We start from the raw sequence: 26,400 nt of genomic DNA on the forward strand, positions 1-26,400 counted from the left end.
TTAGGAAAGCAACACGTCGAGTTTACTTACCCCGTATATTACCTTTAAGTAAACTACCGTCCAGTTGTACAGGAAAGCGATGAACAAGCAACTGTTAAGGCAATGTCCCATGACATGCAGATAATTATGGTCAAAAATGTGTCAGATGCAATTACTATCCTTTGTAGGAGAAATAGTAAAGATGACCCTATAATTTTTCGGTCTGGCACAAGGTCCAGTCTTCGACCATGCTATGCAATCACCGTCCTTACGGTTGACACCCGATTTGGTTCAGGTGACCTAATGAATTCCGGTGAATTCTCAGAATTTTACGTTCAATGATAATGAACGCATTGAAAATAGGTTTTCAGAAAACAAATCGGTTTTAATTTGATCAAAATATTTTCTCGTTCAAGCTCGAGTTTAGATATCATCGAATTCCATGAGTTTGTAATTCTCAATCTTTAAGGTCAATCTCAAGGATTGAGTAATATCAGGCTTAAAAGCTGATTTTTAATCTTTAAGGAGATTATCCTTTCTGGGGGTCTGATTCATTAGTCTTATCAAGCTAATTTGCACGGCGCCCTCCCCATTTTACTAGACAGATCCTATCATGGTTAGGATAAGTCTGACCACATGGCGACCCTGTTTGATGCTGAGGTCCGTGGATTTCCTGCTGATTTTAGAGATGGCTTTTCTAGATTTTTCGTCAACCTACAGCTGGTCTGGACGACAACTTTCTGACCTAAATCAAGAAGCGCATGTCTTTTTCGGAAGACTTTACTTCCTTTTAATGATGGAATTGATTCATCGTGTAGATCCATCTTTCTTTCAAATATATTACAGTAAATTGGGTAAAACTGATTAGTATCGTCCAGAACAAATGTACCTGCAATAATCTTGTACACAATATGTGATATATTTTTTAAAGAACTTGGTGCATTCTTCCCACACTTAGCTTTTATTTATTTCTTTCTTTGCCTTTTTATTCTCTTCTATTTCATTTTAAATGAATTCAAGCATTTTGAGTTGTTTCTCAATTTATGTCCTTTCCTAGGTAACGATAATTTCGGTATTATCATCTAGTTTTATCGTTCATAAATATGTATAAACATGATTTTAAATTCATTTAGTTGAAATTTTTTTTAAATTTTCACAAAATTTGGCAATTAAACCAAGTGTAAACCCGAGAGAATTTATAACCCTTCCCCACACTTGAGATCATGCAATTCCCTCATTTGCATGAAATCAGACTATAATTATAAATTCATGAGGGTGATTAGTGTAAAAAACTGATTAAAAATACCGAGTTTGCAAACATATTATTTTATATTACATTTGATATTTTGCGTCTTGTCGTCAAAATTAGTAGCTTTTACTGAACTTAATGTCAGTCTTTGAAAGTGCGCTGTTTTACCCTGTTTTGTACATAAGATAAACTACAAACATACATAATATTTTTATTATTATTATTATTTTTTTTTTTTTTATAAAATCTTTATTTATTAAAATAATTTAAATGAATAATTTTTTAAAATTTTGTTTCCTTTTACTTTAGGTAGTTTCGGTATGTTTACCTAGTCCGTCCCTCGACAAAATTTAAAATTTGTCGTTAAAGCGATTGTTTTAAAAGCAAAGATTTTTGGGTTTTTTAATTTTTTTGGTATACTTTATATCAATAATATTAAAAATAATGATAACATAATTTTTCGCCCCGCCATCGGGTAAAGCAATTTCGGTTCCATGACCTAGTTTTAACTTACGACGAATTTTAGAAATCATTTTTTTTTAAACTTAATGAAATAAAGTAAATTTTTGTTTTTAAATTCACACAAAACATAAATTTAAAAAGCGTATTAATTTCATACAAAACCTACAAAACAAAAAAAAATTCAGAATGGAGGGAGAAAACTAGTTCTTTAGTGTCTGCTAGTGGAAAAGACCAATCGGATTCCATTCTTGGAACTACACGAGAACAGAACAACTAACTCTAGATATCGTTTTATTTTTAGAACATTTGAATATCCCCACTCTTAGGTAGCTGTGGTGTCGAAATTGTGATTAACTTCATTGTCAATTTCTCTTGGACCATAATCAACTTGCATATTTGTGACTTTTGCTTTAAGCCATTGGTCGGATTCCTGTGTAATATCCACACATTCAACTAGTTTTGCCTTTTTTTAGGCGATAGATTGGATACTAACCGGTTACATAACTTAAAGTTCCCCTTGATTCTAGCATCGCGAATCTGTTTAATAAGTTTCTTCATTAAACTGTTAATAACGGGATCATTTAATTTCGTATCAACAACGGGGTTCTTTGTTATCAAGTCATCATTAGGTGTTACTTCATTTTCCCCACACTTAGGCATTTTATTATTGTTAAGCACTACCGTTGGAGTTGGTAAAACAATATGGTTCTTACCAATCGTTTTTATTGGTTCAACGATTTTGCTTGGTGGAGATTTAGACTTTCGACTTACAAAGGTGATCAATTTTTCATCATTACTAAGTGTCATTCTACCCTCTCATACATCAAATAATGCCCCGGTGGACGCTAATTGAAAGGACCCGTCCTAATCCATCCGGACGAAGTCCATATCGATTATAAACGATTCACAACAGTTGATTACATCGCGAGGTACTTGACCTCTATATGATACATTTTACAAACATTGCATTCGTTTTTGAAAAGACAATCTTTCATTACATCGAAAGTTGACAGGCATGCATACCATTTCATAATATATCCAACTATAATTGACTTGATAATAATCTTGATGAACTCGACGACTCGAATGCAACGTCTTTTGAAATATGCCATGAATGACTCCAAGTAATATCTATAAAATGAGCAAATGCACAGCGGAAGATTTCTTTCGTACCTGAGAATAAACACGCTTTCAAGTGTCAACCAAAAGGTTGGTGAGTTCATTAGTTTAACATAAATAATCATTTCGTAATTCTAATAGACCACAAGATTTCATATTTTCATTTCTCATAAACATACGTCCCATGCATAGAGACAAAAATATCATTCATATGGATTGAACACCTGGTAACCGACATTCACAATATGCATATAAGAATATCCCCATCATTCCGAGATCCTCCTTCGGACATGATATAAATTTCGAAGTACTAAAGCATCCGGTACTTTGGATGGGGCTTGTTGGGCCCGATAGATCTATCTTTAGGTTTCGCGTCAATTAGGATTTCTGTTCCCTAATTCTTAGATTACCAGACTATATAAAAAGGGGCATATTCGATTAGATAATCCAACCATAGAATGTAGTTTCGATCACTTGTTTCCATTTCGTAAAACATTTATAAAAGCAGCGCATGTATTCTCAGTCTCAAAAATATATATTGCAAAAGCATTTAAAAAGGGATTAATGAAACTCACGCATATAAATATTTTAAAACAGTTAATAAAGCGTTTGCATGTATTCTCAGCCCAAAAATGTAAAGAGTAAAAAGGGCAAATGAAACTCACGCATATAAATATTGTAAAACAGTTAATAAAGCATTTGCATGTATTCTCAGCCCAAAAACGTAAAGATTAAAAAGGGTAAATGAAACTCACCATGATGTATTTTTTAGTAAAAATACATATAACGACATTAACAACTGAACAATGCAGGGTTGGCCTCGGATTCATGAACCTATATCATTTATATATATTAACACATATATTTATAATCGAACAAATTTAATATATCTTAAATTATATATTATATATATTCAATTTGTATGTGTCTTTAAAAATGACTAATATTTATATAGTTATATTAATATTTATATATGATTAATATTATACTTAAAAATACATCATTTGTTAAATATGAATGTTTATATAAAAACATATGTTTATTATAAGTTTAACTTTATATTCAAAATATTTATTTGTTGTAAAAATAATAATAATGATAATACTAGTAATAAAAATAATGATGATAATAATAATGATTATAATTTTTAATAATAATAATTCTTATGTTCATAATAATAATAGTAATAATAATAATAATATTGAAAATGAGAATATAAGCGTGTATACCCTTTTGAAAACTTTTCTAAAAACAATTGCGCACGACGGGGCTCGAACCCGCGACCTCTCGTTAACACAAACATCACATAACCACCCATCCATTTGCGTTTTTCTGAATATATTTAAAACCGAATTAACTTAACCTGTTTCTTCACGGTTTTGTTACCAACACCACTATTATCATACTATCATCATCTTATCATCACTCGGTATCCATATAATCATTTTCATCACGATCATCTCACCTTACATTTCGTCATTATCATGATCATAGTATAACATCATAATCATAATTGTAATATCATTAAGATCATCATAAACATGTAACTTCATCATCATAATATCACCATTTTCTTTCACGTCATTATCTTACAGCTAATTTATGAGTTAGATCCCGGCCCAGGTAGAAGCCCAACAAGTCAATAGGTATACGGCCCAATCATGCATACTAATCCAGCTCGGTATATATAAAAAAAAAAAAAAAAAAAACGTTGGGGAGTGTCGGCTGGGAATGGTAAACGATGAAATGCATAAATTAATAACATCAAGTGGATCACTTGTTTACTCCTGGTCGACCACAACAAGAAACCATTCATCATTAACAAATATAAAAGTGGAACGTCCCTTATTTTGAAATGATTCAAGTGTCGGCCAAATGGGTTTTAACAAGAATCACGAAATGAAAGAGAGGTGATGGGTTTGTGATAGTATTAAGGTGACAGTTTGATTGAGCATAACCGAAATGAATCATAGTGGTGGCTCACAGTGGTGTTCTCTTATTGAAGGTGGTGAAAGGTGACGGTTTTGATCATAATGGTGGCGGTTATGGTGAGCCAAAATGGAAGAGAGAGAGAGAGAGAAAGAAAAGAGATGTGTTTCGGCCCACCATCATGAATCACGAAAAGGAATGCCAACAATTACTAGTGGTGACATTACTTTTACTTTTGGAAAGGAATTTGAATTAGAAAAGTTGTAGAAATACTGTTATGGGTGGGTTTGGTACCGTAAACAAACAAGAAAACAGAAAAGTAGTAGTAGTTTATGAAAACAACTGTAATTGAGTAACAACGAGAACCGTTTACAAATTTTTGGTGGGTTTCGAACAAGAAAGAAGTGAACAGAAGTAGTGTGAAACCATAAACAATAATAGAAAGAAAAGTCGAGTTTGAAGTGGGTTCGGTGTTGCAGGTGTATTTGTGTTTTGTCTAATAAAGATGATGATGGTTGGTGTTGGTCTGAAACAGACACAATTGAAAATAGCAATAGCAGCAGTGTGAAGTGGTGTCGTTTACAGCGACCTTTAGTGCAGCATATAAAGATGATGATGAGGTGGGTTTTTGCAGTTGTTGGGTGTTCTCGGACTAACACCGAAAATTGGTAATGAATTGGTGTATAGATTTATATCAGGATAGATATTGTTTAATTGAAACTAATAAAGATAATAGGATCAATTTTGTCTGCCATGTAAAGTGAATTGGACAGGTACCGGATTTGGGTCAACAATTTCAATCAGAAGAATTAAATTAATAAACTGATAGATAAATCCAACTACTTCGTACGATTAATACTGCTCATGAATTGATTTTTGAGATATAAACAAAATCAATTACAGTGTTATTGCTACGTAACACAGATTCTGTTTCTAAATCAAAATCTATGATTTTATATTAATGATCTTAATGTATCAATTTATACTAAATAAATAATATTACTAATAATTTATAATAATAATTATTATTATTATTATTATTATTATTAATGATTAATGATAATGATAATAATACTATTTCATAATAATACTAATGCTAACTAAAATTAAAATTTTGTTACTAGATGTTAACAATAACAACTATAATAATAGTAATAACAATAATAACATACAAGTCAAATGCATAAATTTTTATATTATACCTTTCAATAATTTTAATAGTACTGATATTAAATAATAGTGGATGTAATATTATTATAACAAATAAAATTAAGCTTTTAATTACATCTTATATATTAATATTTTAATTTATTAATTTTGTAATACTTGATAATTAGATTATATATTATATAAATACATCTTTTGAATATTTAATATTTATATGTTATATATATATATATGTTTCAACATAATAATTGCTAATAGAATCATTTATATATATATATATATATATATATATATATATATATATATATATATATATATATATATATATATATATATATATATATATATATCTTATATAGATTCATTATATATATATATATATTTTCATAATTAATTACACACAACTGTTCGTGAATCATCGAGCATAGTCAAAGGGTAATTGATTACATGAATATAATTTCAAACTTTTTGAGACTCAACATTACAAATTTTTGCTTATTCTGTCGGAAACATATAAAGATTAAGTTTAAATTTGGTCGAAAATTCCCGGGTCGTCACAGTACCTACCCGTTAAAGAAATTTCGTCCCGAAATTTGAGTGAGGTGGTCATGGCTAACAATAAAAATGTTTTCATGACGAATTTGAGTTGATAAAGATAGAATTTTATTACCATATTGTAATATGGATAAAATGATTCAATTACTCGAAGCGTATGAGTGAAGTTATCACAAAAGAGTGAAATGAGTGAATGCAGGTTTGTCTTAACCGGTGACGTAGTCATGGTTGATTTCCGGAATTCAAGGGATTCAAAAGAAAGTCTTGGAAATCTATAAGATCTGATTCTTCAGCGAATAAGGAAATCAAGATCTCTACAATTAAATACGATGATCTGCCTCGATTACTCTGTCTGATATTTCTACTATAAATTAAATTCTTCCATTCCATTATCTTCACCATTCCTATACTTCCTTTCTTAGTTCATACATCCAAAAGATCGTGAAAATGCTTAATCCCGTTCTAATCCCTGATATTTTCCTAATTATTATTTCCGTCATCCTTCTTTTCAATCTTCCACCAGAAGAATCTGTTTACTTCTACTATTACCTTGGGGTAATATTATTCTTAATTATACCGTGTCTTTATATTGCTATTCGTATTAATATCCATGGTTCGTAACCTCCGTGTTGTTATTGAGCTTTATATTTTTCTCTTATATTTTAGAGTCCCTGCTTCCGTCTTCTATAATCATCATCATTCACAGTTAAGGCTCTCTTTTATTTGCTGCGATTTATACCCCCTTTCTCTTTCGGGGCTCCATGCTTTTGTTTTCTCGTCCTGATTCTACATCAAGAGAATAATAGTCCAGAATTTGTAGATATAGATTTTCGAATGATTATAATGTTCTAGGCAGGAAGGAACGTGATAACACGGTTTGATTTTTCAAATTTATCAACATCACGGAAGATAGAACCATCAAGAATACATTTTCTTGATATGTTTAGGAGTTAAGTAGAATGAAAAAGTTATGTAACATGACACATGATGATGGTATGATCTACTGTGAACCATCATCATGTTTCATTAGAAACTCAGCATGACTTACTGTAATATAATCACGTTGATCAAGTGTCATTATATTATACTAACTCATGCTTCAATTCCCAACACTTCTCCAGAATTCATTCATAATTTATACTTAGATGTTACAGAATATTGAAACTAAAACAGTTTTCAATATGATGTAATACAGATAGCACGCAGAGGTATATAATTTCGGACGAGAATATTTATGAAAATATCTTCAGAAGTATCGAAGATATGTATGATGATATTTTGGAATTTCTACGTTCGAAAGTTGATAAGAAAAAGATTTTCTGCAAGATTTTAACATGACTTCGGAGCAGGATATTCTCTAAAGATTTCATTGGATCCAGAATTACCTGGATTCTTTGAATATAGAGTTTGGTCCTTGTATCTGTCCTTGTTCTCCTTCATGGTTAGCTCAATCCGTTTTTTAGTTCCAACTTTTCTGAGCTTTTCCAACATACTATTCTTTATTATCAAACTTCTGGCTGTTAAGATCGTTTACGGCTGTCTACGGTTTCTGCTGCTTCATTTAGCTTTTTCAATATTCAGAGTATTTATTTGTAGACTGGGTGCTTTTCAAAATTTCCGAATGGAAGGTCATTATTCTAAGAGATAAATGTTATACATATAATTGTTGATGTAGATATGCTGTGAGTTTTCAAAGTACTGATTGCTGATTCCCGGTAATTGGTATGGCAGTTCTCGTTACAAGATGCGGATGAGTATATGATAGGGTTTCAATGAATAAATATAATAATTTATCGGAGAGATTTAAGCCAAGGAGCAACGAGGTCGCTGGTACGTCTGCTGGTAATATGGTGGGATATAAAAGGTTCTCCGGTAACAATAAAAGAGCATGCATATAAATCAAGGTGATAATAAGGTTGTTTCGAATGAAAAATCGAAGTTGACTTGCTGGAGCTGTGACAAAATTTGCTACTTTAAAAGGAGTCACCAAATTATTTTGGATAATAATAATACTAAAGGAATTAGTACAGATACGTGTTAAACGTTTACTCCGGTTCCAAGAGTTTTCAAGTGCATAACTATATGCATAAATCTTTTCTTCCATAGATGAAGTGCGGTTGGTTCATCCTCTCGATTGAAGTGTTTTCAAGAATCATGAAAGGTTTGAACGCAGATTATAATCAGCAAGATACAAATGAGGTTTAAGATGAGATCAAGTGGAAAACTTGAAGAATTGTTTAGTTTCATATATTATAATCAATATTTTAATTCATTTTAATTGTCCAATGTTGGTAGTCCTTGATTGATAGTCTACAGTTAGCAATTCAATAATTCATATATAATTTAATATATAATATTCGAATTAATTAATACGTATCGTGACCCGTATTCGTCTCAGCCTCGATCACAACTTAAAGTATATATATTATTATAGAATCAACCTCAACCCTGTATAGAGAACTCAGTCATTACTGCATATAGAGTGTCTATGGTGATTCCAAATAATATATATAGATGCGTCGATATGATATGTCAAAACCTTGTATACGTGTCCCGATATTTAAAGTGCATAAAATAAATAACAGAAATTAAATAACGATAAATAAAGTGCGTAAAGTAAATAACAGAAATTAAATGACAATAAATAAAATTGCGAGAATATAAATTGCGATAAAATAAATTGCGATAATTAAATTGCGATAATTAAAATGTAATACGGAATTAACAGTTAGCTAGGAACAGTTAGCTAGGATTTTGTTAGCGTGGATTCTTAAATAGAATTTTATATTGTTCATTAATCTGTTTCTAATCATTTTTTATTGTGTCCATTATTTCTTCATTATGCCACTTGTTGGATTATGATAGGTCAAAATCCAAATAGCTAATTGGATGAATATGGTTATTCTGTGGTGAACGGATTTGTATATCGGCGGATGTAAGTAGGATAGTGTATGACTGTTGAAACAGATTTGAAGAACGTACAATGTAACTTATTAATGTAAAATTTAAATAGTCCTCGGGTATGACCTACCCGTTAAAATATTTTCACCATTAACAGTTTGTACAAGAGAATTTTTAATCACAATCTTTATGAAAATATACTTACATATATATTTTCTTCAGATGTAACCATGGATTTAATGAGTCAATATGATATTAAACTCTTTTGATTTACCGTTTGAACAAGTAGATATAATCTCTAAAACATTGGAGTTTACATAATCATCATGTCGAACGAAGATAAATGATGTAGAACGTCATGTGAAACGATGATTATACTCGAGGTACAGAATGAGATGTCGAAGTTGGTGATGCGGATGTTGTTGTTGGTGGTACTAGTGCTGTTGGTGCTAAGGTTGGTGATGTGACTGGTGTTGGTGATATTGTTGATGCTTGCAAACTGTGTACCGTGCTCTCTAAAGTTAACACTCGAGCTCGGAGTTCTTTAACATCTTCTACTAACCCTGGTTGGTTATCAGTGTGGGGTAGAGGTTGGATATCTTCTCTAGTTCCGTTAATGGTAGTCTCAAGACGAAAAATTCTGGCAAAAAGGGTATAAACGGTGTTGCGAACAGGTTCGCCGGTGAGCGGGTCGAGTACTCCAAGGTTAGGTGGTAGATTCGATTCATGATATGGAGTACCTTCTTCCCTTCTCCATAGGGTGAGTATGTCGCGAACCCACCCCCATTTTCTCCAGTAATCACGATAGTTGATTGATTGGTGTGTTCTTGTCACGCTGTCTTCGGAGTCAGAGGAACTTGGTCTATTCGTAGAGGCCATCTTACGCGATCTCAGGAAAATTTTTGGTATGAAGAGTTTAGTGACAGCAATTGATAGTTGGAGGGTATTCTCAATGCATAATTTTCATAGATATATATAGTACCAGGATCCCTTAAATTAAGGAGAAATTTACGAGAGATATCAGACAAGGTCTACAGTAACAGATACGCTAAGATATGAATTTTTATCTATACACTATTCATGCAGTCAATGCAGTAAAACGTGTCTAGACTAAGAATAATGAGTAGGTATTTTCCTAAGGATGATAAGCAGATGATTTTTGACAAAAAATGATAAACAAAACTTTTGACATGCAGACACGGTCGAAGTCCAGACTTACTAATGCATCCTAACGACTATCAGTTAGACATACTAATGCAATACCTGGTTCGCTAAGACCATCGCTCTGATACCAACTGAAAGGACCCGTCCTAATCCATCCGGACGAAGTCCATATCGATTATAAACGATTCACAACAGTTGATTACATCGCGAGGTACTTGACCTCTATATGATACATTTTACAAACATTGCATTCGTTTTTGAAAAGACAATCTTTCATTACATCGAAAGTTGACAGGCATACATACCATTTCATAATATATCCAACTATAATTGACTTGATAATAATCTTGATGAACTCGACGACTCGAATGCAACGTCTTTTGAAATATGCCATGAATGACTCCAAGTAATATCTATAAAATGAGCAAATGCACAGCGGAAGATTTCTTTCGTACCTGAGAATAAACATGCTTTCAAGTGTCAACCAAAAGGTTGGTGAGTTCATTAGTTTAACATAAATAATTATTTCGTAATTCTAATAGACCACAAGATTTCATATTTCCATTTCTCATAAACATACGTCCCATGCATAGAGACAAAAATATCATTCATATGGATTGAACACCTGGTAACCGACATTCACAATATGCATATAAGAATATCCCCATCATTCCGGGATCCTCCTTCGGACATGATATAAATTTCGAAGTACTAAAGCATCCGGTACTTTGGATGGGGCTTGTTGGGCCCGATAGATCTATCTTTAGGTTTCACGTCAATTAGGGTTTCTATTCCCTAATTCTTAGATTACCAGACTATATAAAAAGGGGCATATTCGATTAGATAATCCAACCATAGAATGTAGTTTCGATCACTTGTGTCCATTTCGTAAAACATTTATAAAAGCAGCGCATGTATTCTCAGTCCCAAAAATATATATTGCAAAAGCATTTAAAAAGGGATTAATAAAACTCACGCATATAAATATTTTAAAACAGTTAATAAAGCGTTTGCATGTATTCTCAGCCCAAAAATGTAAAGAGTAAAAAGGGCAAATGAAACTCACGCATATAAATATTGTAAAACAGTTAATAAAGCATTTGCATGTATTCTCAGCCCAAAAACGTAAAGATTAAAAAGGGTAAATGAAACTCACCATGATGTACTTTGTAGTAAAAATACATATAACGACATTAACAACTGAACAATGCAGGGTTGGCCTCGGATTCATGAACCTATATCATTTATATATATTAACACATATATTTATAATCGAACAAATTTAATATATCTTAAATTATATATTATATATATTCAATTTGTATGTGTCTTTAAAAATGACTAATATTTATATAGTTATATTAATATTTATATATGATTAATATTATACTTAAAAATACATCATTTGTTAAATATGAATGTTTATATAAAAACATATGTTTATTATAAGTTTAACTTTATATTCAAAATATTTATTTGTTGTAAAAATAATAATAATGATAATACTAGTAATAAAAATAATGATGATAATAATAATGATTATAATTTTTAATAATAATAATTCTTATGTTCATAATAACAATAGTAATAATAATAATAATATTGAAAATGAGAATATAAGCGTGTATACCCTTTTGAAAACTTTTCTAAAAACAATTGCGCACGACGGGGCTCGAACCCGCGACCTCTCGTTAACACAAACATCACATAACCACCCATCCATTTGCGTTTTTCTGAATATATTTAAAACCGAATTAACTTAACCTGTTTCTTCACGGTTTTGTTACCAACACCACTATTATCATACTATCATCATCTTATCATCACTCGGTATCCATATAATCATTTTCATCACGATCATCTCACCTTACATTTCGTCATTATCATGATCATAGTATAACATCATAATCATAATTGTAATATCATTAAGATCATCATAAACATGTAACTTCATCATCATAATATCACCATTTTCTTTCACGTCATTATCTTACAGCTAATTTATGAGTTAGATCCCGGCCCAGGTAGAAGCCCAACAAGGCAATAGGTATACGGCCCAATCATGCATACTAATCCAGCTCGGTATATAAAAAAAAAAAAAACGTTGGGGAGTGTCGGCTGGGAATGGTAAACGATGAAATGCATAAATTAATAACATCAAGTGGATCACTTGTTTACTCCTGGTCGGCCACAACAAGAAACCATTCATCATTAACAAATATAAAAGTGGAACGTCCCTTATTTTGAAATGATTCAAGTGTCGGCCAAATGGGTTTTAACAAGAATCACGAAATGAAAGAGAGGTGATGGGTTTGTGATAGTATTAAGGTGACGGTTAGATTGAGCATAACCGAAATGAATCATAGTGGTGGCTCGCAGTGGTGTTCTCTTATTGAAGGTGGTGAAAGGTGACGGTTTTGATCATAATGGTGGCGGTTATGGTGAGCCAAAATGGAAGAGAGAGAGAGAGAAAGAAAAGAGATGTGTTTCGGCCCACCATCATGAATCACGAAAAGGAATGCCAACAATTACTAGTGGTGACATTACTTTTACTTTTGGAAAGGAATTTGAATTAGAAAAGTTGTAGAAATACTGTTATGGGTGGGTTTAGTACCGTAAACAAACAAGAAAACAGAAAAGTAGTAGTAGTTTATGAAAATAACTGTAATTGAGTAACAACGAGAACCGTTTACAGATTTTTGGTGGGTTTCGAACAAGAAAGAAGTGAACAGAAGTTGCGTGAAACCATAAACAATAATAGAAAGAAAAGTCGAGTTTGAAGTGGGTTCGGTGTTGCAGGTGTATTTGGGTTTTGTCTAATAAAGATGATGATGGTTGGTGTTGGTCTGAAACAGACACAATCGAAAATAGCAATAGCAGCAGTGTGAAGTGGTGTCGTTTATAGCGACCTTTAGTGCAGCATATAAAGATGATGATGAGGTGGGTTTTTGCAGTTGTTGGGTGTTCTCGGACTAACACCGAAAATTGGTAATGAATTGGTGTATAGATTTATATCAGGATAGATATTGTTTAATTGAAACTAATAAAGATAATAGGATCAATTTTGTCTGCCATGTAAAGTGAATTGGACAGGTACCGGATTTGGGTCAACAATTTCAATCAGAAGAATTAAATTAATAAACTGATAGATAAATCCAACTACTTCGTACGATTAATACTGCTCATGAATTGATTTTTGAGATATAAACAAAATCAATTACAGTGTTATTGCTACGTAACACAGATTCTGTTTCTAAATCAAAATCTATGATTTTATATTAATGATCTTAATGTATCAATTTATACTAAATAAATAATATTACTAATAATTTATAATAATTATTATTATTATTATTATTATTATTATTATTATTATTATTAATGATTAATGATAATGATAATAATACTATTTCATAATAATACTAATACTAACTAAAATTAAAATTTTGTTACTAGATGTTAACAATAACAACTATAATAATAGTAATAACAATAATAACATACAAGTCAAATGCATAAATTTTTATATTATACCTTTCAATAATTTTAATAGTACTGATATTAAATAATAGTGGATGTAATATTATTATAACAAATAAAATTAAGCTTTTAATTACATCTTATATATTAATATTTTAATTTATTAATTTTGTAATACTTGATAATTAGATTATATATTATATAAATACATCTTTTGAATATTTAATATTTATATGTTATATATATGTGTTTCAACATAATAATTGCTAATAGAATCATTTATATATAAATATAAATATATATATATATATATATATATATATATATATATATATATATATATATATATATATATATATATATATATATCTTATATAGATTCATTATATATATATATATATATATATTTTCATAATTAATTACACACAACTGTTCGTGAATCATCGAGCATAGTCAAAGGGTAATTGATTACATGAATATAATTTCAAACTTTTTGAGACTCAACATTACAAATTTTTGCTTATCGTGTCGGAAACATATAAAGATTAAGTTTAAATTTGGTCGAAAATTCCCGGGTCGTCACACTAATAATGGTCGACCTAAAATTAGAGGAATGTTTGAGTTCTCTTCTATGTCAATGACAATAAATTCAACTAGAAAGGTTAAATTACCTACTTGAACGGGTAGGTTGTCAGCAATTCCAACTGGGTGCTTAATGGTTTGATCAAAGAGTCGAACACTCATTTCCGTTGGACTTAACTCACCTACTCCTAATCTCTTATATAATGAAAGAGGCATAACACTTACATTCGCATCTAAATCTGCTAGTGCATCATACATGACACAATCACTAAGTAGACAAGGAACAATAAATTCACCCGGATCACCCAACCTTGGTGGAAGTTTTGGTGGAACTGTCTTCACCGGGTTTACTTCTACGGTTTTTGTTTCTTACGTTTTGTTATTCTTCTTCTTCTTCTTTCCAGAGGCATCAAAAACTTTATTACCTATTACTTGCTCATACTCAACTCCTTTTCTTGGAAACGGGATGGGTGGTCTGTATGGTGCCACCACTGGCTTTACATACTCGGTTGGTGGTGGTGGTATTGTAACTTCTTCATTGTTACTCACATCGTAAACCTTCCCATCTTCTGATGCTAGTTTTTCAGAATTCGTTGATACCATATTAACATTCTCATTCCGAAGATTTACTTCAGTATTACTCGGTAGCTTTCCTTGTTCCCTCTCACTCATCAAGCTAGCAAGAGTACCTACGTGTTTTTCTAGATTTAAAATGGAAGCTTGTTAAGTTCTAAATGTCTGATTAAACCTCTCATTCGTTTGGGTTTGAGTTACAATAAATTGTGTTTGAAATTCCGTTAGCTTTGCCATCATTTCTTCCAGATTTGGTTTTTTCTCTTCTGTTTGTTGTGGTGGTTTATACAAGCCAGATCTTTGTTGATTGAAAGTTTGGCCTTGGCGGTTGATAATTATTTTGATAATTATTTCTCGGCCTTTAGTTCATGTAGGAAACATTCTCACGTTGTTCCATCGTTTGTTCATTGTGAAAATCTTTCGTTAAGTGTGGTCCACCACATTGCTCACAACTGATTCGTATTGCGTGAATATCTTTAGTCATTTTTTCCATTCGTCATTCGAAAGCATCAATTTTTGCGGAAACAGAATCAAAGTCATGGCTAGAATCGGCTGTGACGACCCGGAAATTTCCGACCAAATTTAAACTTAATCTTTATATAATTCCGACTTGATAAGCAATGAATTTTAATAAATCTTGAACCTCCGAAAAGAGTTTTACACAAGCTTTTGGTCACCCTTTTATTCCGACGATTCACGAACGTCATAACTTGATTTAATAGTTTAATTGTTTAATTATTGTGTATATATATGGATTAAAATATATTTAACTTGAAAATATGATAATTAAATATCTTATTAAGTATATTAACAAAGTATTATATATATATATATATATATATATATATATATATATATATATATATATATTTTCATACTACTAATTTAAAGAGTTTTCAAACAGTATATATATTACTATTTAAACGACGTAATTAACTTATGTTAAAATGTATTTACATATAATGTATTACGAGTGTAAATACATCCTTAAAAGTATTGAATACACTTTATAATATACCAATACATATAAAGGATAGCTATACTCGTATTTCCGTTCAATTTCCTCAAAGAATTCTACTCGCATTCATACGGTATTTTTACCCGTATTATACACAGCTTCTAGAAGTATTTTCTATTGGTATATACCAATAGAATTCTGTAATTATTTGTGTAATATGTCATCCATGACCTAATCAATTTAATATGTCATGCATGACTTAATACAATTTAACTTATCTTAGATATTTTCACTAAAAGCTAAAATTATAAGCTTATAAATAAGGACCATTTAACTCATTTTTACTCCACATTTTCTTAAACTAAAAACACACACTTGAATGCTCTCATATCATACTTTAATCTCAGTAACTTTCCTCTTCATAATCAAGGTAAAATACTTCTCAAAATCCTTGTTCAATTCCTTTTATAGTTGCTATCTTATTATACTTATAAAACTTGTAAAAACTAGAAATTGTTTTGGTGAACACCAAGCTTGTTTGAAAAACTAATCTAATCTTTCTAAATTAACTCTAATAACACTTATTTATATGTATTATGATGTTATATTAAGTTAATATAAGAAATTATAACTTGTACATATGAAGAACACCTTGAAACTTAACATATATCCTTTAATCTCCATTCGGTAAAAAGCAGGCTGTTTTGGGTTGGGAATTAAAAACCTATCTTAGACTTTGAGTTCCAGGCTAAGACTTTAGAAATATGTTAATATATATTTAAATAATACTTCCAGTATTTTTTTCATGATTTTAGACAAAGTGGAAGTATTTTATCAAAAATCATATATTGGGTGGATGCCGGGATTTTTCCAAATCTGTCCACCGACACAAAAAGAGTGTAAAGCTCTAAAAATTACTACTTGGGATGAACTTTTCGAATTGGTTTTGTAAAATTTACTTCTTAATGAATCCATAGCAATTTGATTCACTTTAAACGGAGTTGTAATGAATATTTGGTGAGCAAAACAAAATCTGCTAAAATTAACGTTGTATGGACGAAATTTATATTATAAAAAAACTATATTAACCATATCCTTGTTAACTTTTCCTATATACTATATATATTTGGACTTGTTATCAGTAGTATAACAAAATATTATAATCTTGGTTAATTCTGTGATTGTATATATGTATAATAATATTCTTGGTACGTCCTAACACAATAAGTATACAATACATTTTGATAAATCCTAAGACAATACGTACACAATATGTCTTAGTTAATTCTAAGACAATACGTATACAATACGTCTCTGGGTTGATACAAAGACAATACGTATACAATACGTCGTGGGGTAATTCTAAGATTATATATATATATACATATATATATACATATATATATACATATATATATATATATACATACATACATACATACATATACCAATTATTGGACTGTTGGACTTTTCGAACTACTAACAAAGGACTACTAACAATGGACTACTAACATAAAATGTTAAAAATTATTATATAAGTATTCTATGAACTTTCTTTATTTTATTCATATGTCGTATTATTATCTGAATCGTTATTCTTGTTATAGGTTCGTGAATCCAAGGACGACGGTCATATTTTTAATAAGTTGAAAACTTATTATTAATATACTTTTACTACTGTGAGTATATAGTCTCATTTTTAAACTCTACAAATATTTTGGGATGAGAATACATGCATTTTATGTTTTACGCCATAGACACAAGTACCTAAAATATATTCTACGTTGAGTTGTACCACTTTGCATATCTTCCCTAATAGCTTGGTAACTAATATTTACATGTTGTAAGAACATGTATACGCGAATCCTATTGATAGATCTATCGGGTTTGACAATCCCAACTGGGCTAGTCGCTCTAGTATCGTAAACGGTTGCATAGTACTTCATTTTTACTACACTTGGTACAGTGTAGGGAGATTTCATAATAAAGGGAATATGGCACATTAATGGTTAAGTATGGTTACCGAAGCGCTCAACAACTTATAGAATACTTTTATACACTTGAGAGTGTACATATATTTATAACTATGAAATCTTGTGGTTTATATTTATATCGATGATAAACCTATATATCTCACCAACCTTTGTGTTGACTGTTTACGCAATTTTATTCTCAGGTCCTTAAGAAAGTCTTCCGCTGTTGCATTATCTGAGCAAGCTATGCATGGAGTCTCATACTTTTATTTAAATAAAGTGTTGCATTCAATAAAACCTTTGTCATGTATTATATTCGACTGTTATGTCACGTGTGTAGTATTTGGAAACCGATGTATTTTGGGGATTATTTCTTAAATAATCGCCCACTTGTTTAAAACATGCATTATGTATAATAATGATGTGCTTTTTATGAAACGAATGCAATATTTTCTAAAACGTATCATATAGAGGTCAAATACCTCGCTATGGGACCAATGAGAACGTACTGCGTTTATAGTAATATGGATAGGTCGTTTCAGTTGGCATCAGAGCAGTGGTCTTAGTGAACCAGGTCTTGCGTTAGTGTGTCTAACTGATAGTTGTTAGGATGCATTAGTGGGTCTGAACTTCGACCTTAGCTGTATGTCAAAAGTTTTGCTTATCAATTTTTGTCAGAAATTACCTGCTTATCATCTTAAGTCTAGACGCATCTTACTGCATTCATTACATAGATTGTGTATATACAAATTCATATCTTTGCATATCTATTACAGTAAACTTTGTCTGACATCTTTCGAAAAATCCTCCGTAACTTATGGGATTATGGTATTATAAATACATATGTAAATTATGTATTGAGGAATATCAAACTAGTCCTATAATTTATTTCATTTCAAAAATCTTTTCCCTACTCTGTACGAGATGGATCCTTCAACTGGTTTAAGTTCATCGGATTCCGACAACTATTCTGATATGGATATTCACCTGAGCTCCGAAAGCAGTGTAATCGGAATGGATCAACCGATTAGCCATCATCTATTCTGGATGGATTGGGGATGGGTTCGTAGTTTACTCAGCCAATGGAGATGAGAACAAGGCGATCCTTTCCACCCACCAAATTTCCCTCTCGGCAAAGAACCTGAAGCAGTTACCGGAGAACCAGTTCGAAACATCATTTTCACCCTCATTTTCAGAGTATCTCGCCACGATTATATATTATCTAAACTTCAGGATCTTATTCATCGTCTTGTTCCAACCGTCAATCATCCCGGTGTACTAGAAGAAGTCAACGAGCTTCGCGCTAGAGTGGTGGCTTTAGAGAATATGATGCAGAACTTACAAGCGTCACAAGCCCCACAAGCACCAACTACACCACTTGCATCCACACCAATGGTACCATTACCACCACCAACAACATTCGCATCGCAAGCCTCAACATCGCAAGCCGCATTACGAGCATCAACATCATACACACCGCAGGCACTGAGGGATACCAACAATAATGAGTGATGAAGTATTAATTCATTATTTCATTTACGTTGAAGAAATATTCTTCGGCGATTATGTAATCTCTAAAGTTTTAGGGATTATTCATTTCTAGTTCCAAACGTAAACCAAATGAGATTAATATAATATTAACTCACTAAATCCATATTACATCTGAAGAAAATATACATACATATATTTTCATAAAGACTGTAATAAAAATTCTTTTGTATAAAATATTACTTGTGAAATTTTATTTTAACGGGTAGGTAATACCCGAGAAATACTTAAGTTCACATTAATATGTTGCACTGTATATTTTCAATGATGTTTCGACAATCGTTAATTATACTCTCTCCTTTCATAGCAATATACATCATTTCACAAAATTCAAGACAACCATTTTCCATACCAATTCAATTACATATTCTGATTTTGACAGATCAAAATCCAAGTCAAGATTTAAGAAGTTCCATCAATCTTAAATTCCTACATCCTTCAAAATTATACTTTAAATATAAACTATACTAGAACATCACTTTCATTCACAGAACTCATAAAGATATTCGTATCATTCAAGATTCATGACGAATTTATTATACGGATATTGACGATGACAACCTGCGTCTAAACCCTTCAAAATTCTTGAAAACATCTCAACTAAGGAACAATCAAGAGAATGAACCAATCACACGATACATACGAAGAATATATGCATATAGATATGCATTCGGAGGACACTTGAACCTAAGCAAAGGTTCAACATGTATCCGTGTCAGATCCTTTAGCATTACTATTACCCAAAATAACTTTACAATCCCTTTTCAAAATAGCGAATTTTTTCACAGCTCCAAAAAAGACAACTTTGACTTTTCATCATGAGTAGCCTTATTATAACCTTGATATATACGTTGTTTTTTCGCCATCGTTACTGGGGAACCTTTTATATTCCACCACATTAGTAGTAAGCTTACCAGCAACTTTATTGCTCTTTGACTTAAATCTCTCTGAAAGATCACTATAAAACCTTGTCATGTACCCATCTACATCTTGTAACAATAATTATCATACCAAACCCCAGGAAGCCTCAATAATTATTTGTGAATCTCACATCATTTCTGCATATACATATAACGTTATTTCCTAGAATTATAATTCTGAAATCCAGAATAGCACTTCAGCCTACGAATCAGTACTATAAGTTTTGAAAAAGCTGAATGAAGCAGCAGAAACTGTAGACAACCGTAATAGTCAAAAGTTGATGATAAAGAATATTGTGTTAGCAAAGTACAGAAAAAGAGAAGGTTTGGAACTGGAAAACGGATTGAGCAAACCCTGAAGGAGGCTGTGGACAAATCACAAGGACGAAATCTACCTTCAAAGAATCCAAATGATTCGGTGTCTGCTAAAATCCTTAGCAAATACCTTGCTCCTTACTCTAAAACCCTTGCGGACAATATTCTTCATCCTCCTCTTATCTTAAATATTCTGAGATATCATCGTATCTTCCATTATAAATATCCTTCATATTTCTCAAGATATTTTCATAAACATTCTTATCTGAAATCATTTATTCCTTCGCGTTATCTGTATCACATCATAAAGAAAACTATTTTAATTTCTAAATATCTGAAACCTCTGAGTGTAAAGTATGAATGTTTTTGAAGTAATGTTGGGAACTGAAGCATGAGTTAGTATAATATAATGACACTTGATCAACGTGATTATATTACAGTAAGTTATGCTGAGTTTCTAAATGGAACGTAATGATTCACAGACCATAACATCATCATGTGCCATGTTACATGACTCTTGCATTCAATCTAATCTCTAAACATATCAAGAACATATTCTATTGATAGTTCTATCTTTTCCTTTGGATTCTGGTAATTTCACAAGTCAAATTGTGCTATTACAATTTCTCTCTTAGAGCATTAGCTATGTTCATTCCGAATTTCATATCTATGAATTCTAGACCATTATTCGCTTGACTTGAAGTCGGGAAAAGAAGACAGAAGCATGAAACTCCAAAATATAAGGAAAAATATAAGCACGAAGACAACGCAGAAATTACAAACCGTATATATCGATGCGTATAGCAATATAAAGACACGGAAAAACTAAGAACACTATAAACCCAAGAGCATAGTAGAAATTAACGGATTCCTCTGGTGGAAGATGAAAAAGAAGAATAACAGATGTGATAGTCAAAAATATATCAAGAATTAAAACTGGATAGAGCATATTGATGAATGTTTTGGAAGTACGAAGAAAGGAAGAAAGTATAAAAGATGGGAGATGTGGAAATAAGGAAACGTAGGAGGTTGATTTATAGTAAAATATCCGACAGAGAAATCGAGACAGATTATTGCATTAAATCGAAGAGGATCATAATTTCCTTAATCGCCGAAGAATCAAATCTTATATAGATTACAAAGATTTTCTTTAATCCGAAGATCAACCGTGATGACGTCAAAAGATAAGACGAATCCCTATTTTCTCATTTCACTCTTTTACGATAGCTTCACTCATACATTTCGAGTAATAAAATTATTTTATCCATATTTCTCAATCATGATAAAACCCTATGAATCAACTTATATTCATCATAATAACATTCTTATTATTAGCCATGACGACCTCGATCAAATTTCGGGACGAAATTTCTTTAACGGGTATGTACTGTGACGACCCGGAAATTTCCGACCAAATTTAAACTTAATCTTTATATAATTTCGACTTGATAAGCAATGAATTTTAATAAATCTTGAACCTCCAAAAAGAGTTTTACACAAGCTTTTGGTCACCCTTTTATTCTGACGATTCACGAACGTCATAACTTGATTTAATTGTTTAATTGTTTAATTATTGTGTATATATATGGATTTATATATATTTAACTTGAAAATATGATAATTAAATATCTCATTAAGTATATTAACAAAGTATTATATATATATTTTCATACTACTAATTTAAAGAGTTTTCAAACAATATATATATATATATATATATATATATATATATATATATATATATATATATATATATATATATATATATATATATATATATATATATATATATATATATATATATATATTACTATTTAAACGACGTAATTAACTTATGTTAAAATGTATTTACATATAATGTATTACGAGTGTAAATACATCCTTACAAGTATTGAATACACTTTATAATATACCAATACATATAAAGGACAGCTATACTCGTATTTCCGTTCAATTTCCTCAAAGAATTCTACTCGCATTCATACGGTATTTTTACCCGTATTATACACAGCTTCTAGAAGTATTTACTATTGGTATATACCAATAGAATTCTGCAATTATTTGTGTAATATGTCATCCTTGACCTAATCAATTTAATATGTCATGCATGACTTAATACAATTTAACTTATCTTAGATATATTTTCACTAAAAGCCAACATTATAAGCTTATAAATAAGGACCATTTTAACTCATTTTTACTCCACATTTTCTTAAACTAAAAACACACACTTGAATGCTCTCATATCATACTTTAATCTCAGAAACTTTCCTCTTCATAATCAAGGTAAAATACTTCTCAAAATCCTTGTTCAATTCCTTTTATAGTTGCTATCTTATTATACTTATAAAACTTGTAAAAACTAGAACTTGTTTTGGTGAACACCAAGCTTGTTTAAAAAACTAATCTAATCTTTCTAACTTAACTCTAATAACACTTATTTATACGTATTATAATGTTATATTAAGTTAATATAAGAACTTATAACTTGTACATATGAAGAACACCTTGAAACTTAACATATATCCTTTAATCTCCATTCGGTAAAAAGCGGGCTGTTTTGGGTTGGGAATTAAAAATCTATCTTAGACTTTGAGTTCGAGGCTAAGACTTTGGAAATATGTTAATATATGTAAATAAGACTTCCAATAGTTTTTTCATGATTTTAGACAAAGTGGAAGTATTTTATCAAAAATCATATATTGGGTGCATGCCGGGATTTTTCCAAATCTGTCCACTGACACAAAAAGATGGTAAAACTCTAAATATTACTACTTGGGATGAAATTTTCGAATTGTTTTTGTAAAATTTACTTCTTAACGAATCCATAGCAATTTGATTCACTTTAAACGGAGTTGTAATGAATATTTGGCGAGCAAAACAAAATCTGCTAAAATTAACGTTGTATGGACGAAATTTATATTATAAAATAACTATATTAACCATATCCTTGTTAACTTTTCCTATATCCTATATATATTTGGACATGTTATCAGTAGTATAACAATATATTATAATCTTGGTTAATTCTGTGATTGTATATATGTATAATAATATTCTTGGTACGTCCTAACACAATAGGTATACAATACGCTTTGATAAATCCTAAGACAATACGTACACAATACGTCTTAGTTAATTCTAAGACAATACGTATACAATACGTCTCTGATTTGATGCAAAGACAATACGTTGAGTTGTACCACTTTGCATATCTTCCCTAATAGCTTGGTAACTAATATTTACATGTTGTAAGAACATGTATACGCGAATCCTATTGATAGATCTATCGGGTTTGACAACCCCAACTGGGCTAGTCGCTCTAGTATCATAAACGGCTGCATAGTACTTCATTTTTACTACACTTGGTACAGTGTAGGGAGATTTCATAATAAAGGGAATATGCCACATTAATGGTTAAGTATGGTTACCGAAGCGCTCAACAACTTATAGAATACTTTTATACACTTGCGAGTGTACATATATTTATAACTATGAAATCTTGTGGTCTATATTTATATCGATGATAAACCTATATATCTCACCAACCTTTGTGTTGACTGTTTACGCATGTTTATTCTCAGGTCCTTAAGAAAGTCTTCCGCTGTTGCATTATCTGAGCAAGTTGTGCATGGAGTCTCATACTTTTATTTAATTAAAGTGTTGCATTCAATAAAACCTTTGTCATGTATTATATTCGACTGTTACGTCACGTGTGTAGTATTTGGAAACCGATGTATTTTGGGGATTATTTCTTAAATAATCGCCCACTTGTTTAAAACATGCATTATGTATAATAATGATGTGTTTTTTTATGAAACGAATACAATATTTTCTAAAACGTATCATATAAAGGTCAAATACCTCGCTATGGGACCAATGAGAACGTACTGCGTTTATTGAAATATGGACGGGTCGTTTCATCGGCTCTAGCCGCTTTAGATGAATGAAAAATATCTTTTTCCTGGTGCCACTCATGCGAGTGGGAGGCTGTATTATCAATAATTTTGTGAGCTTCAGTTGCGGTTTTCTTCATAATGGAACCACCAGCTGCTGTGTCGATGTCTTTTCGTGTAGCAACGTCGACACCTTGGTAGAATATTTGTACTATTTGATAAGTGTCTAAACCATGTTGAGGACATCCTCTCAACAACTTTTCGAATCTTGTCCACGCCTCATATAATATTTCATTTAGCTTTTGCGCGAATGAAACAATTTCTCCTTGAAGTCTCACGGCTTCAGATGCCGGAAAGAATCTTTTAAGAAATTTCTCAACTAAAACATCCCATGTGTCAATCGCTCATTCAGGTAACGATTCTAACCAATCTTTGGCTTCTCCCTTTAAAGTCCAGGGAAACAACATGAGATAGATCTGTTCATCCTCAACTTCTCTGATTTTGAATAGAGTACAGATCCTATTAAAGGTTCGAAGATGGTTGTTTGGATCTTCTTTTAGCGTACCACTTTATTGGCATAGATTAGTTACCATGTGTAGGATTTGTCCTTTGATTTCATAATCTGGCGCATTAATATCTGGCTTAATAATGGCGTGACCTTCGCCAGTGCGTGTGGCTCTCATTCGGTCTTCCATACTTAGAGGTTCAGTTACTTCCATAATTGAATTTGTTGAATACAAATCACTAGAGGATTCTGATTTAACGGTTTGTAGTTCAGGAGGAATGATTAGTGGTCCAGGATCTTGGAATTGTCCTTGATTATCCTCCGGGTTCTCAATTGTGAAATCCGGTTCAAAAGATGGATTATCGGAAATTTGAGTTGGAGTACTTATTCGACTAGATGATGATTCTAAAGAAAAATCAACGGCGACAATATTAGCTAGATGTCTTGATCGAGTTACAGGTGGTGAACGTATGAAAGGTGGTGAACGTTTTGCTCGGTGCATTCACTGAATATCCTATTAGTTATAAAAATAAAAATTATATAAGTTATTAAATTAATAGACTTTTCTGCTTTTGCCCACGTTTCGAATAGCCAAAAGATGCAGCAGGGAGCCAGGATCCTTTAAGTCGGAAATTCCAGAACTCAGCCACTAACAAATCCAACTATTACTACGAAGCAGAAAATTTTGGACGTCTATCAATTTAACCGCTTAAAATAATTTTTCGTCGAAATTTTGAAATAAAATCTATATCCTAAAAACTAGAGCGTAGAAATGAGAAAAGAAAAAGAGTGCGTCGAAAAACGTCGAAAAATAAAAATAAGAAAGAAAAACGTCGAAACTTAAAAGTCAAAAACCTAAAAATTAAAGATTACGTCTAAAGGTATTAAAGCTTAAAAGGAATTCTAAACGGAAAACGGCAATTACTTAAAAAGGCACTAAAATTTATTTAAAACTAAGGCGATAAGTGATGTCGTAAAATTCTACAGCGCTTAAGTCTTAATCTAAAGAAAAAACACTTAAGGGATTTTACGGCAAAGCCTAGAAATCTAGAAATATAAAATAACTAAGGCAAAAACTAATCTTTAAAATAATTGCGAACGAAAAATATACAAATTACGAATAAA

General features: G+C 31.3%; 1 non-coding gene across 1 annotated transcript; it reads left to right on the forward strand.

Moving 5' to 3' along the window:
- The first annotated feature begins 24,998 nt into the window (after positions 1–24,998).
- LOC139865382 (small nucleolar RNA R71) lies at positions 24,999–25,105 on the forward strand. The gene has a single exon (XR_011764906.1). It is a non-coding gene; the product is annotated as a small nucleolar RNA R71 (small nucleolar RNA).
- Positions 25,106–26,400: the final 1,295 nt, after the last annotated feature.

Source organism: Rutidosis leptorrhynchoides, chromosome 8 (assembly GCF_046630445.1).
Source record: "Rutidosis leptorrhynchoides isolate AG116_Rl617_1_P2 chromosome 8, CSIRO_AGI_Rlap_v1, whole genome shotgun sequence".
Lineage (NCBI taxonomy): Eukaryota > Viridiplantae > Streptophyta > Magnoliopsida > Asterales > Asteraceae > Rutidosis > Rutidosis leptorrhynchoides.